Consider the following 13099-nt stretch of genomic DNA (forward strand, 5'->3'; position numbering starts at 1 on the left):
TCGTGGATCCCAAATTCAAATGAAACTTTGTAATGAAGCAAACGAGTTTTTGTAGATTTCTATTTCTTCCTCGCATTAGTATGTAAGGCACAGACTATCAATCAATAGAAATAGATAAGTGTGAGGTATAATGACGCTAACTTTGCAAAATTCCCCCACCTTCATTTGGTGCATGTTTGTAAACATATTTCTTATCATATCTGCAATTACTCTGTTATTAAAATCACACATCTGATATGTTTCATGAAAGTACAAATGTGTACGAGCACAGTACATATAGACGTCACAGTCTGTGTATGGGCTAGTTTCCAAAGCAGTGTGATTGGTGATTAGTTGTCTGATAATTGGGGCACTCATTATGACAAACACATACGCATTGAGAAGTTACTGAGGTTTATTAGCACATCTCACATTCTTAATACTTGCGCAGTGAAACTGACAGGGCGTGACATTTACACATGGGGATGTCTGCATGGATGAAACAGTCTGTAAGCACACATGACATCTATTGTTATAGACCCCAACGAGACCACGAACGTCATTTAAATGAATTAATATGGGCAAGTCTATCTTTTAATTATAACTCCAATATACTATTGTTGATTGCTACACAATTCTAGTGTGTTCTTTCAGTCGGACACTTAAGAAATGTATGTATTGTGCTTTATTTTTTAGTCATTTTTTCTTTTTACGGCCTACGAGTTAATTATAATATGTTGATATGTATTTTTCTGCCTGCACGGGTGTACAACTAAAATTATTGTTTGGATACTTGTAGCGTTGTGTGTATAGGCTGTATTAAAGTGAACGATGCAAATTTCAGAGCCGCATTTAATTTGTTTTACAAGAGGACAACGAGAATCGAGTTGGTTCTGTGAAGAAAAAAATATGAAATAAACATACTTTTGACATCAGGTGACAAATTACCTAGTTGACTGTTTCATCCTCCTGAACGCGCATAAGAATGCGTTTTAACATGGAGCTATCGGATGAATACCATTATGTTTAAGCACTTTTTTCTTCCCAATTTCACATTCCAAGACAAATGCAGTAGATAAAAACTGAAGAGGAACTCTTTCATGAGCATGCAATGTTGTGGTAGGGAAGTTCAAACTTCACTAATAAACCAGAGGGCACAACAGGGCATGATTGACATAAACACAGTTTTCTCGTGATTTATTGTCTACAGGATAGCAGGTTTTCAGTCATTGGCTAAATTGATTTGCCACCTCTTACCCACCAGGTCACCAGTTTGAGTACTTTCCTGTTTGAGAGTGACTGAAAGCCATTACCTTCTGATAGCTGTCTGATGGCTTCTGTGAGAAGGGTCAGCGATCTGTGACACGATCAGTAGACCCTATACATCAGCTTAAGAAAAAAACACTTTGTTGTACACAAACTATAAGTCAATACAAGCAATATGATTTATACCAAAGAATCACTATCTTCGTAGTTGTACGTAACGCAATGTGTCTACATAGAAAAAGGGATTACAGACTACCTACAAATGTTAAGAAAAGACATGAGAATATGATGGGCCAAAGACGCCATACTGAACTGATAACTGCAGTGGTTTGTGTGCTGTCAAGCAAATCCAAAAATGTGAATATGTATTTTACATTGCTGAAACAAGGTCTCAGTATTCCTCGTCTTGACTTCACCAAAATGAAATTTTGTTTCGAGGAAGGACATTGGATATTTACCAGGATTTCTATCAAACAGTATGAGTAAATTCTATTTTGTAATGTCCAAGAATTTTTAAACTTTTGAGCCACAATAATTCTGCCCAATAGAATCCTAGAGACTGCCCAAGGCTCAGAACTGGAAACTTAAGTTTTAGATGCATATCATATTATGCAGGGCTTCTACTTGTACGCAATTGAGGCTGATATTAGGTCTTACTTACTAAAAGTCATGGCACTCTGAATTCCTGTGAGTTTTTCTAGTCTCTGCGAAGGAGGTAGAGGACAGGCTTCCACATGTGAGCATAAAATTAACATGATCTATTTTTGTTGAATCCAGCTAGAGATCTAAATGTTTAACTTGCTTGCTGATTTACTCAAAAACGTTTATACTCACTCACTCACTCACTCACTCACACATTCGTCCACCTAACTGTAGAGTAGACACCTAGAGGGCCCCTGAAAAAAAATGGTGAAAAATGTATTTGGTAATTGAAATTTCAGAGAAATCTCCTGAAAATTGTAAAACATTAGTATGGCAGAAAAACAATCAGGCCTAACTCAAGATATAAAAACAATGAAAATTTAAAAACGTAGTAACAGCTAAAAAAAATATCAAAATTCTTTAAAAACTTTCCGTAAAAAAATACAAAGAAGAAAATAAGCAAGTATCTCTTTTTACAGCTTAAATTTAAGGAAGTGTCTATTTACCTGGCCACCGGACAAATAGTATGAAATCTCTGCTACTTCTCCATTGGCCGGGAAAATAGTACCATATCAGTACTTTTTAGCAGGCCATAGACTAAATAGTAGAGATGATGTGCAATTTGACCTACAGCAGAATAAATAGTGTGAAGGAGGTCTTTATTTAGGCTGCCATAAAGAAAAAATGGACTCCAGGCAATGGTAGTGTTGTAGCCATCTTATAATGGGGATGCAACACGTGCGAAGCATTTTAATAAGTGCATATCCAAATTTACATTTGTTTTAAAAAGGTTGGTGCGTGAACAGGTTCGGAAAAGACCCTGGAGAAAGCTCCGTATAGAGGACTTCCATGCACTCCTTACTACTAGCCCCCCCCACCTAGCAAAGACCCTGACCAAGGATACGACCAATTTTGCGAATGGATCAACCGAGCCCTAGACACCCTGATCCCAACTAAATGGATCAAGGCACGCGCCCACGAATCCAGCCCCTGGTACAATAATGAACTCTCCGCACTGAAAAAAGCCGAAAGATGCTGGAGAAGAAAGTACGATCCTGCCCTCAAAATCTTGTATATACAATCACAAAAAGCCTACCACCGTAGGACCAGGGCAGCCTACTACGCCACCGAGATTAAAAACAGCCACAATGCCTCAAAAACCATCTTTAAAATTCTCAAACAGCTTAGTGCCAAAAAAACAGTGGCTAACCCAAACACCTCACCCGCACTATGCAATAATATGGCCCCATTCTTTTTAGAAAAAATCCGTAAAATCTACAGTACCTTCCCCTCCACTCCCCACCTCATTCCCTCGAATGACCCCAACAGACCCAACCTTTCTAGCATCCTGGCTCTTAGCCAAGAAGATTTTACAAAAATCTGTAATAAAATCAAGTCAGGCTCACCGGCAGACCCTCTCAAACCCGAAACCTTCAGAGAAGCTGACATAACAGTTCTAGGCCCCTTGAGAGACATTATTAACATGTCCTTCTCTACAGCCATAATCCCCTCCAAATGGAAACAAGCCTGGATATCACCTATCATTAAAAAACCCACGTTGGACCCTAATATACCCGAAAACTTCAGACCAATATCATTCCTCCCATGGCCAGCCAAGGTAGCAGAAGCCCATGTAAACACCATCCTGACCAAATACCTATCTTCTAATTCCATCTTGGACATGTCACAACATGGATTCCGGGCTGAACACAGCACCGAGACAGCCCTACTAAGTGTGACAGAACACCTTCGTACCATTCTAGACGCTGGCGGAACGGCAGCACTGATCTTACTTGACCTCAGTGCTGCCTTCGACACGGTGTCACACGAAGTTCTGCTGTTCAGGCTAAAGGAGGTCGGGATATCAGGACACGCCCTTTGTTGGTTCAGAGACTTTCTATCAGGCAGATCATTTCGAGTCTCCCCCCCCCTTATCTCTCCAAGGAATGCCCCATTGAAACGGGCGTGCCCCAGGGGTCAGCTCTTAGCCCCACCCTGTTCAATCTTTACGTCCAACCCCTGGCAGAGGTAGCCAGGAGGCACGGAATGTCTCTCGTGTCCTACGCTGACAACACACAGCTGGTGGTGGCATTAAATGATGAAAGCGGCCAGAGCGCCCAAAAATTCCAACAAACTCTCGTTGACATCACAGAATGGATGACAGCGAACTACCTCCAGCTCAATGCCGGAAAAACTGAGATGCTGCTGGTAGGAAAAAAGACAGACACTTGGGGGAACAACTGGTGGCCAGAAAACCTCAGCCAACCGCCTGAACCTAAGGACTGTGTCAAAAACCTAGGAGTCTGGGTAGACTCTGCTCTAAGATTTACCCACCATACAAAAAAAGTGGCGGCCACCTGCTTCTGCATTTTACGGAATCTTAGACCTATCCTAGGATTTTTTGACCACCAAACCAGTCAGATGATAGTCCAAGCAGACATTCTTTCAAGGCTGAACTACGCCAGCTCCCTCCTGCTAGGAGCTAACGTGGCAGAAAAAACGAGACTCCAGCGAGTCCAGAACGCCGCCGCCAGGGCTCTGGTAGGACTCCCCAGCCACAGGTCTGTGGCTAGTGTCCTTACCAAACTCCACTGGCTCCCAATGGAGAAAAGGATCCACTTCAAAGCGCTATGCCTAGCGTTCAAAATCCTAAAAACGGCTTCCCCCCCATGCTCTGCCCACTCCTGTCAACCTACGTCCCTCGACATGCTCTACGTTCAGAAGGACAGAACCTAGCAACTGTACCTCGCATCAAGCTAGCCAGGATGGGTGGCAGTTCTTTCAGATATCTAGCCGCCAAACTCTGGAATGGCCTCCCAGACCAGATCCGAGGGATACAAGATCTGTTAACCTTCAGGAAAGCAATCAAATCACACCTCTTCTGTTAAACAGTATTCTCCCTTCTCTCCTCCCTGACACTATCCTCTGTCCATTTTTCATACAGAAAGCGCTGGGGCAGCTGTGCGCTATACAAGCACATATAACATTAACATTAACATTAACAATTAATCTGAGCAATTAAAGATAAGCTTCAGGTTATGGCACATAAGTATTTTGTGCTTCAGTCAGGGAGTATTTGGCTGTCAGCAAAGAATATTCATTATGGGGTTAAAGCATGTTACTTAAATGTTTTATTCACTCAGGAGCATACATTGTATTTTTAATGTTCATGATGCTCCTTTTGATAATTTTTGAAGGCTGGGATCTTTATGGGATTTTTTTGGAAGGCCTTGTGCAAGCTTTAGGCTTCTGTTTAGGGAGGATTTTACTTGCTTAGTATTTCAAATCTGACCACACAGCAGCAGTCATCGAGCAGCAGCAAACAGGGAATGCAGACAGATAGGTAGTATCTGGGCTTCAAAGGGAGGGACAAGTACAATAGGCAATTGGTGTTTGTGGGCAATGTGCTTTGGGTACTTGCAGGAGTTAAATTGAATGAGAAACTGTAATGGGGTTTCTGTGGAAAGTTGAAGTGAAAGCAGGAGACAGGTAAACAATGCAAATAGTTAATTCTAAGGAGGAGTTTACTCTGCTCCCAGTGACTAAACATACTTGGTTATTCTAGTTTCCCAGCAGAGTAGGTTTAGGGCATTGGTGCTTACCGGTTCCATGTCATGAGCAGCTGTTCAGCCACGCTGGCATTTTAGTTACCTGCAAAATGCTTCTTGGGATGTGTAGTTTTAATTTTTAACTTGGTAAACCGTGTAAGATCCTCAATCTACCTGCCCCTCATTTCTGTACTTGACAGTGCTGTCTCAGCAATACAAATCTGGAAACAAAACAAATGACAGTGTGACAGGCTTGGAGGCTGTACCTGACTGAAGTCATTGTGGAGAGGTGCGAGGGAAAGAAGCAGTAAAAGGAGGACAAGGAAAAGTAAGAGAATAAGGTCCAATAGGTGAACCACTAGGATGGGATAATGACCAGGACAAGATGAATCCGGCCCAGGGAGACCTAACCTATGAGGACCATGGTTACCAATTACAGTGGGGACCAGGAAAAGGAGGGCCAGGAAGATCTGGAAAGGGGGATCTGGACCCAATGGGAAATGGCACAAAGGAGCATAGCCACCAGAGGCAGATTAAACAGAATGCCCTGGACCATAACAAGAAGGAGAGCTTTGAGGGCCTGTGTGCACTGACGAGGACTAGAGCACCAAAGACAACCAGGGCCAGGAGTAGCAGACCCAAGTAGACAGACCAAAGAGAACCAATGCCAGGAAACCAATGAAGAGAAGTACCAGAGACAGCAGGGCCAAGACCAAAGACATAAGCTGAAGGACGACAAAAGGGACAGAAGCTAAAGGTCCAGGCCAGGAAGACCACAGCCATAACTACCACGGCTAGCAGGACCTGTACACCCCAGATTAGAATGACCAGGGGTTATAAAAGACTAGGAAGTCTAGGTCCAGTGGGTCCAGGATGAGAAGGTCCAGGAGTAACAGGCTCAGTAGGGTTCTAAACCAGGGTGACAAGAACCACATGAACCAGGGTGACCCACACATTGGAAGGAGGGGCGGTGCAGTGTCAGGGGAATGAAGAAAACCAGACCCAATAGGATCATGACAATGTAGACCATCCTACAGGGGTCCATAGGCAGATGGACAAGAACATGATACAATAAGCCAATCAGGAGACCAAGAGGACTAGTAAGGGGACTAGTGTGTGTAGGATAGGGTAGGAGGACCAGGGACTACAAAGTCTTAGAACACCAAGACCAGTGAAAATAGCACCAGAAGACTCAATATATGAGAGCCAGAGAAAAGGAGTACCCGAACTGAGATGAGGACTGTGTGGAATAAAACAGCCAGGGAGCAGGACTAGGAGGACTGATGGACAGTTTCCTGGTCAGGGAAACTGCTCTCCCCTCGCACAGCTCCGTCATTGCATCTCTGCCCCCAACACCTCTCTGGTTCCAGGTAGGTGTTCTAGGCCCTCCACCACCTGCAGGCTCCTGTCTGCAACTCATCCCTGGTGATCCATTGGGAGAGCCTTGCTCTCCTGTTGGTCCACTCTGCCAGCCTTTCTGCTTTTTTTGTTTTTCTCTAATTGTGTGCCTTTTTTGTCTGACTGTGCCTTTTTGTCTGTTTCTGCCTTTTGTCTCTCTGTGCTGTTTTTCTATTTGCTGTTTCCACAGTTTTTGGCTCTGTTTTCCTGTTGCCTTTTTTCGATCCCTTTCCTACCCGGTGGTGCCATGGTGGCCCCTCCCCCTGCGTGTTCCCGCTTCTGCCTCCCAGCTGCTTTCCCTCCACCGATCCCCACTTAATGGCAGCCTCTGTGTGACAGGGTGATTAAGACCTCTGACCTCCTTTTCAGGGAAACTGTTCTCCTCATCATCTTGTCTCTTCCCTCCTCCCACACCCATGGACCACGCCCGCAACCTCGGCAGCATTCTTGACTCCTCCATCACCATGAATTGACAGATCAACGCTGTATCATCCACATGCTTCAAAACCCTCCACATACTCCGAATGACCTTCAAATGGATCCCCCCTTAATCCATGAGGTCCGTCACCAACGCACCCATCACCAGCAGGTTGGACTACGGGAATGCCCTTTATGCTGGAATCAACAACTCCCCACTCCACAAATGCCAGATCATCCAGAATGCCGCAGCCAGACTCGTCCTTAGCATCCCACAACAGGACCACATCACCCAGCACTTACAAGACCTCCACCGGCTCCCCGTTGAAAAAAAAAGGACTTTCAAGTTTCTCACACATGGCTACAAAGTCCCCCACAACACTGGACCCCAATACCTGAACGAAAGAATCTCCTTCTACGCCCCCAAGAGAAACCTCCGCCCTGCTGACCTAGTCTTGGCCGAATTCCACAGCATCCACAGAGCCAGATCAGGAGGCAGATCCTTCTCCTACATCATGGCCAAGAACTGGAACAAACTCTCCCTCAGCATCAGACGAAACCCCATACTGCAAGCATTCAGGAAGAGCCTCAAGACCTGGCTCTTCGGATGACCGGAGCTGCTCGAAACCCCCCCTTCCCCCAGCACCTTAAGAGCCTCACAGGTGAGTAGTGCGCTCTAAAAAATCCCTGCTTGATAGAGAAGGATGAAAAGGTCCTGGGGGCTTGTGAAACAGGAGACCCAGGATCCAAACAACTAGGGGTAGTGGGTACATGAGAATGATACCCAAGTAAATGAGGACCAGAAAGTACAGGATCAGGAAATTCTTAGACTGATGAACCAGAGGTTAAGAAACGCCAGACGTAGGAAAGGTTAAGATTATCTGTGACAGGACAAGTTATAGCAAAACCAAGCGGGCAATGAGCAGGAGCACAAGTGCAAGAAGGACCTGGGCCAGTTTGAAGAGGACTACGAAGATCAGGACCTGAAGTGAAGTGGATAGTATGTCCATTATACAATAATAGGCAGGACAGGGATTAGAAAAACTGAGGGGGGCAGTACCAAGAGCACCCAGTAGACCAGATAAAGAGGATTAGGTAAGCTAAAAGAATCATGACCAGGATGACCGGAAACAGGGCAAAAAGGCTCATGAAGATTAGGACCTAGGGGACCAGGGCTCAGTGGGGCAGAACAATCGTTTCAAGTAGCAGGACCAGGGTAAAGAGGAATCTGAGGTAAGATAGGCCAAACAGTATCTGGAAGACCAGGTAGAATGGGCAGTGGTGGGCAGGCGGACCAGGACCAAAATCACCATGCTCAAGAGAACCTGATCAAGAGGGACTGGATCAATGGCTGCACTACTAGTAAGACAAAATGGACAAGAAACAGATCCAGGTGAACAAGGTCAACCGAAGCCAGGAGGACTAAGTCTAAGAGTGCCAGGACACAAGAAGAAAGATGGACCAGGACCTGAAGTACCAGGGCTATTATACTGACAGTAAAGAGAACCAGGTTAAGGTCACTAGGACTACAGAGGAACAGGGCCAGATGGGCCAAGACTGTGGAAACCCAGAAGGGCCATGTAGGCCAAAAGGCACAGTTTATGATAACAAGCACAACAGGACAAGAAAAACCAGCACGACCACGACCAAGGAGACTAAGACAGAAGGTAGGACATATTCAGGAGAACTCAGCCTATAAAGGAACAGACCAAGAGGATCAGGGACAATGAATCTTGAGAATATTGAGAAGGTAAAGACTATGGAAGCAAGAATAGGATAACCCTGACTAGGGGTGGCAGATAGCTGAGACCTGGGACACAGGCAGCCAGAATCAGAAGGGAAATGTTCTAAGAGTAGCAGGAAACAAAGGACTAAGGGGACAAGGCAGATCAGAGCAAGGTGGATCTGGACCTTGACTATCAGTATCAGTACAGGGTGAACACCGATGAGGATGAAAAGGAGGGTCAGGATGATTATGACTAGGGATATTAGGACCAGGATATTCACAGCCTGGAGGTCCAGGCCACAGGATAGTCAGGAAGATAAGCAAAAGGATGACCAGGCCCAGGAGGAACAGATAAAGGAGGACCACAATGAGATTGTGTGTAGTAGCATGAAGACAAACAGTAGGAACATCAGGGCCAAGATGATCAGGACCGGATCCATGAAGACAAGATTCACGCCAATAGGACCGGGGGCCAGAATAAGCAAAGAAGACGAGGGGCTCAATATCAGGAGGACAAGAGCAAGGAGAATTAGAAGGGTCAGCTCCAATAGGACAGAAATGCCAGGGAGACCATAACCACAGTACCAGAGTCCAGAGAACAGAGTTGAGCAGAAAGACCAGGACCTGGTGGCAAACGGACCTAGGGTGATGAAGATCAGGAGTACCAGAACAGCCAGAGTCAGGAGGACTAAGGGGGCTAGATCTGGATATTCAGGAGAACCAGGTCCGAAACAGTAAGGCTCTGAAGGACCCAACAAAAAGAACCAGGACCAAGAGGGCCCAGACCATTGGATTAAGTATGAGCGTAAAATCCGATCGGCTCGCGGAATTTGTGGATTTTCAGCAAATTTGCAATCCGCGAATTCTCGCAAATTTGCCGAAAATTCGCAAATTCGCACGCAGCGGATTTTTTTGCTTGGTCGCGCTCGACAAATACAATATTGCGGCGCGCAGCGTTCACTTACCGTCATTCAGCGTTTGAAGAGTTGTTTTTCTCCATGTATGCGTGTGCTGCGCCATTTTGGATCTTGCTGCGTCATTCCGCTGGAGTTTGTCGACCGCGATTACGTCATCACGGCCTGCCACCTTGCACAGCGGGAGTTTGTCAACGCGAGTACGTCATAAAGGCTCGTGATCACGCATTGCGGGAGTAAACAATTGCGAACACGTAGATGCGGCGGGCAGCAACAATCTCGCCCTCGCGAAATTGCAAACTTTGCAATTCTGCACAAGAAATCCACCAGCAGGCAGCATAAACCTTCTGAAAATGATGATTTTTATCAGAATAACTCCTCAGGTTGACATTCGTCTGCACTTCTTTTTGCAAGGAGTCCATTTTGGGGGGGTGGGAGGAAGGAAGTGTCCCACAGTCTCCAAATTCCTGTTCCTGTCTAGCAGACTCCTCCCAGTGCTTTGTTCGTGTCCTGGTCACTTTGATTTGGATCTTGACCTGGAAGGATTACTTTTTGTGGATGATGCTGGATATTTGGATTTGAGGCCTTTTTGACTTTCTTTGGATCACTTTTGGATTAGAAATTTCACAAGTAAGTTGATGTTGTTTGTTTGGGGAATTACAGTTGCTGCAACTACAATGTTGGAACTTTTTCAGAACATTTAATAAAATATATTGTGGGTAGCCACAGTATCCAGCAGGACCAGGGTTAGTTATGGGTGCATGATACAACTGTTTTGTTGAATTTCAACATAATTTAGGGCATGGATGGCATTGGATTGGGCTGATTTTTGTGTGTTTTTCGATTTTTTGGCTGTTGTTGGGGCCTTTTGCCCAGGGGTACTCAGTGGTGCATGGACTGAATCTTTCTGTGGGGTCTCTTTAATGTAAACATCATAGGGTGGCATTGGATTGTGGTGATTTTTGTGTGCTTTTTGACTTTTTGGGGTGGTGTTGGGGCCTGTCCATGTGGGTGGGGGCCATTTTGAGGCCTGGTCCAGGCAGGGCCTGGCCATGTGGGTGGGGTCTAGGGGCCATTTTGAAGCCAGGCAGTGTGCTTTGTTGTGCCATAGGCCTGCACCCTATCTGCCATGCTTTCATCCATTATGCCCAGGGGTACTCAGTGGTGCATGGACCGAGTCTTTCTGTGGGGTGTCTTGGATTTCAACATGATGGAGGGCATGGATGGCAATGGATTGTGGTGAGTTTTGTGTGGTTTTCGATTTTTTGGCTGTTGTTGGGGCCTTTCGCCCAGGGGTACTCAGTGGTGCATGGACTGAGTCTTTCTGTGGGGTCTCTTTAATGTAAACATCATGGAGAGCATGGATGGCTTTGGATTGTGGTGATTTTTGTGTGTTTTTCGATTTTTTGGCTGTTGTTGGGGCCTTTTGCCCAGGGGTACTCAGTGGTGCATGGACTGAGTCTTTCTGTGGGGTCTCTTTATTGTAAATATCATGGAGGGCATGGATGGCATTGGATTGTGGTGAGTTTTGTGTGTTTTTCGATTTTTTGGCTGTTGTTGGGGCTTTTTGCCCAGGGGTACTCAGTGGTGCATGGACTGGGTCTTTCTGTGGGGTCTTTTTAATGTAAACATCATGGAGGGCATGGATGGCATTGGATTGTGGTGATTTTTGTGTGTTTTCTGACTTTTTGGAGTGCTGTTGGGGCCTGTCCATGTAGGTGGGGGTCATTTTGAGGCCTGGCCATGTGGGTTGGGGTCTAGGGGCCATTTTGAAGCCAGGCAGTGTGCTTTGTTGTGCCATAGGCCTGCACCCAGTCTGCCATGCTTTCATCCATTATGCCCAGGGGTACTCTGTCAGTGGTGCATTTTATTGGTCTTTCCATTTTGGGGGGTGGGTATAATAAAAACGCTTACTTGCAAACTATTCATTGAAGCGCTACATATGCAACATTTATTTAACTGATGTTCCTCTGGCTTCGTTTGCTTTTAGGTGCAGAAAGATGAATCATCAGCCTCATCGTTCCTCATCAGTGCCAGGAAGAAGTCCTGCTGCGGTGTGTGCAGCACAACGTCACGTGTGGCCACAGACAACTCTGCAACTTGTGCAACTGCGGCCTGCTGTTCTGACATCTGAAGAAGATGGCCCCAAAAAAAGTTGCCCGTAGCTCCTCTAGCAAGAAAGTTGCCAGTAAGGAGCAGAAGAAGCAAGTGGCGCCACTTACCAAGGAGACTGGTGTGCCAACCGCCGCATTTTTTGGGAAAAAAAAGTACGCCTGCAGCAGCAGCGGGGTCTGCTGGGGACCAAGCTGGGAGCAGCACCTCTGCTCCATTCGGCTCAGTGCCACCACCTCCATGCCAACTTAGGTCCAAGCCCTTGAGTGCTGCAGAGGCAGCCAGTAAAATTGTTCAATCACCATTGAGCAGTGATGTTGTCTCATCGCAAGAAAGTAGCAGCATCCCTCAATCAACACAGGTTGTTGTAACTCATCTGACGAGTGTTAAACAGCCACAGCCGCAACAACAACCACATGTGCTGCAAGTACAAGCCCAAGTATATGTGAAAGGAGAGGCCGCGCAAGGAGAGGCGCGAGCAGAGGTGCATGGAGCGGCTCAAGTGCCCACAATAGTTGTTCCTCCCGAAGTAGGGGCACATCAGGAAATCAACATTCAAGCCGAGGTATCATCTAAGGAAGCCACTCCTCCCGATGATTTATTGTCTTCCAGATCCCCAGCAAGGAAAAGATCAAGGATGGTGTCTACATCTTCTTCAAGCCCCCTTCCTTCTGATGATATGGATCAAAATTGGGAACTGCCTGTGATGTCTGAGATTGAGGCACACCATGATCTCACAAAGGTAGCTAAGCGTAAAAGGAAGGTCCCCGAAAGTTTGATAGTTATGGAGTGTGATGATGACGCTGAACAAGAAGTGGCGTATACTCCTGCTGATGAAGACTCTCACGACAACGACGCAGTCATCATAGACGTCACTCCAGCCTCAGGAGGCATGCAGCAAACATACATTTTTACCCTATCCCGAAATGCTGCTGAGCGTGATGTTAGCGACATGGCAATGGGACCACCACCAATGCAGTTAACTAGTACACCACCACCTACAGCTTCCACATTTTCTCGCCAGAAGGGACCTCCATCCACCTCGACCTCCATTTCCTCAATTAGTGGGGCTGTGAGTGCACAACGTAGTACATTTC

Source organism: Lissotriton vulgaris, chromosome 5 (assembly GCF_964263255.1).
Source record: "Lissotriton vulgaris chromosome 5, aLisVul1.2, whole genome shotgun sequence".
NCBI classification, from domain to species: Eukaryota; Metazoa; Chordata; class Amphibia; order Caudata; family Salamandridae; genus Lissotriton; species Lissotriton vulgaris.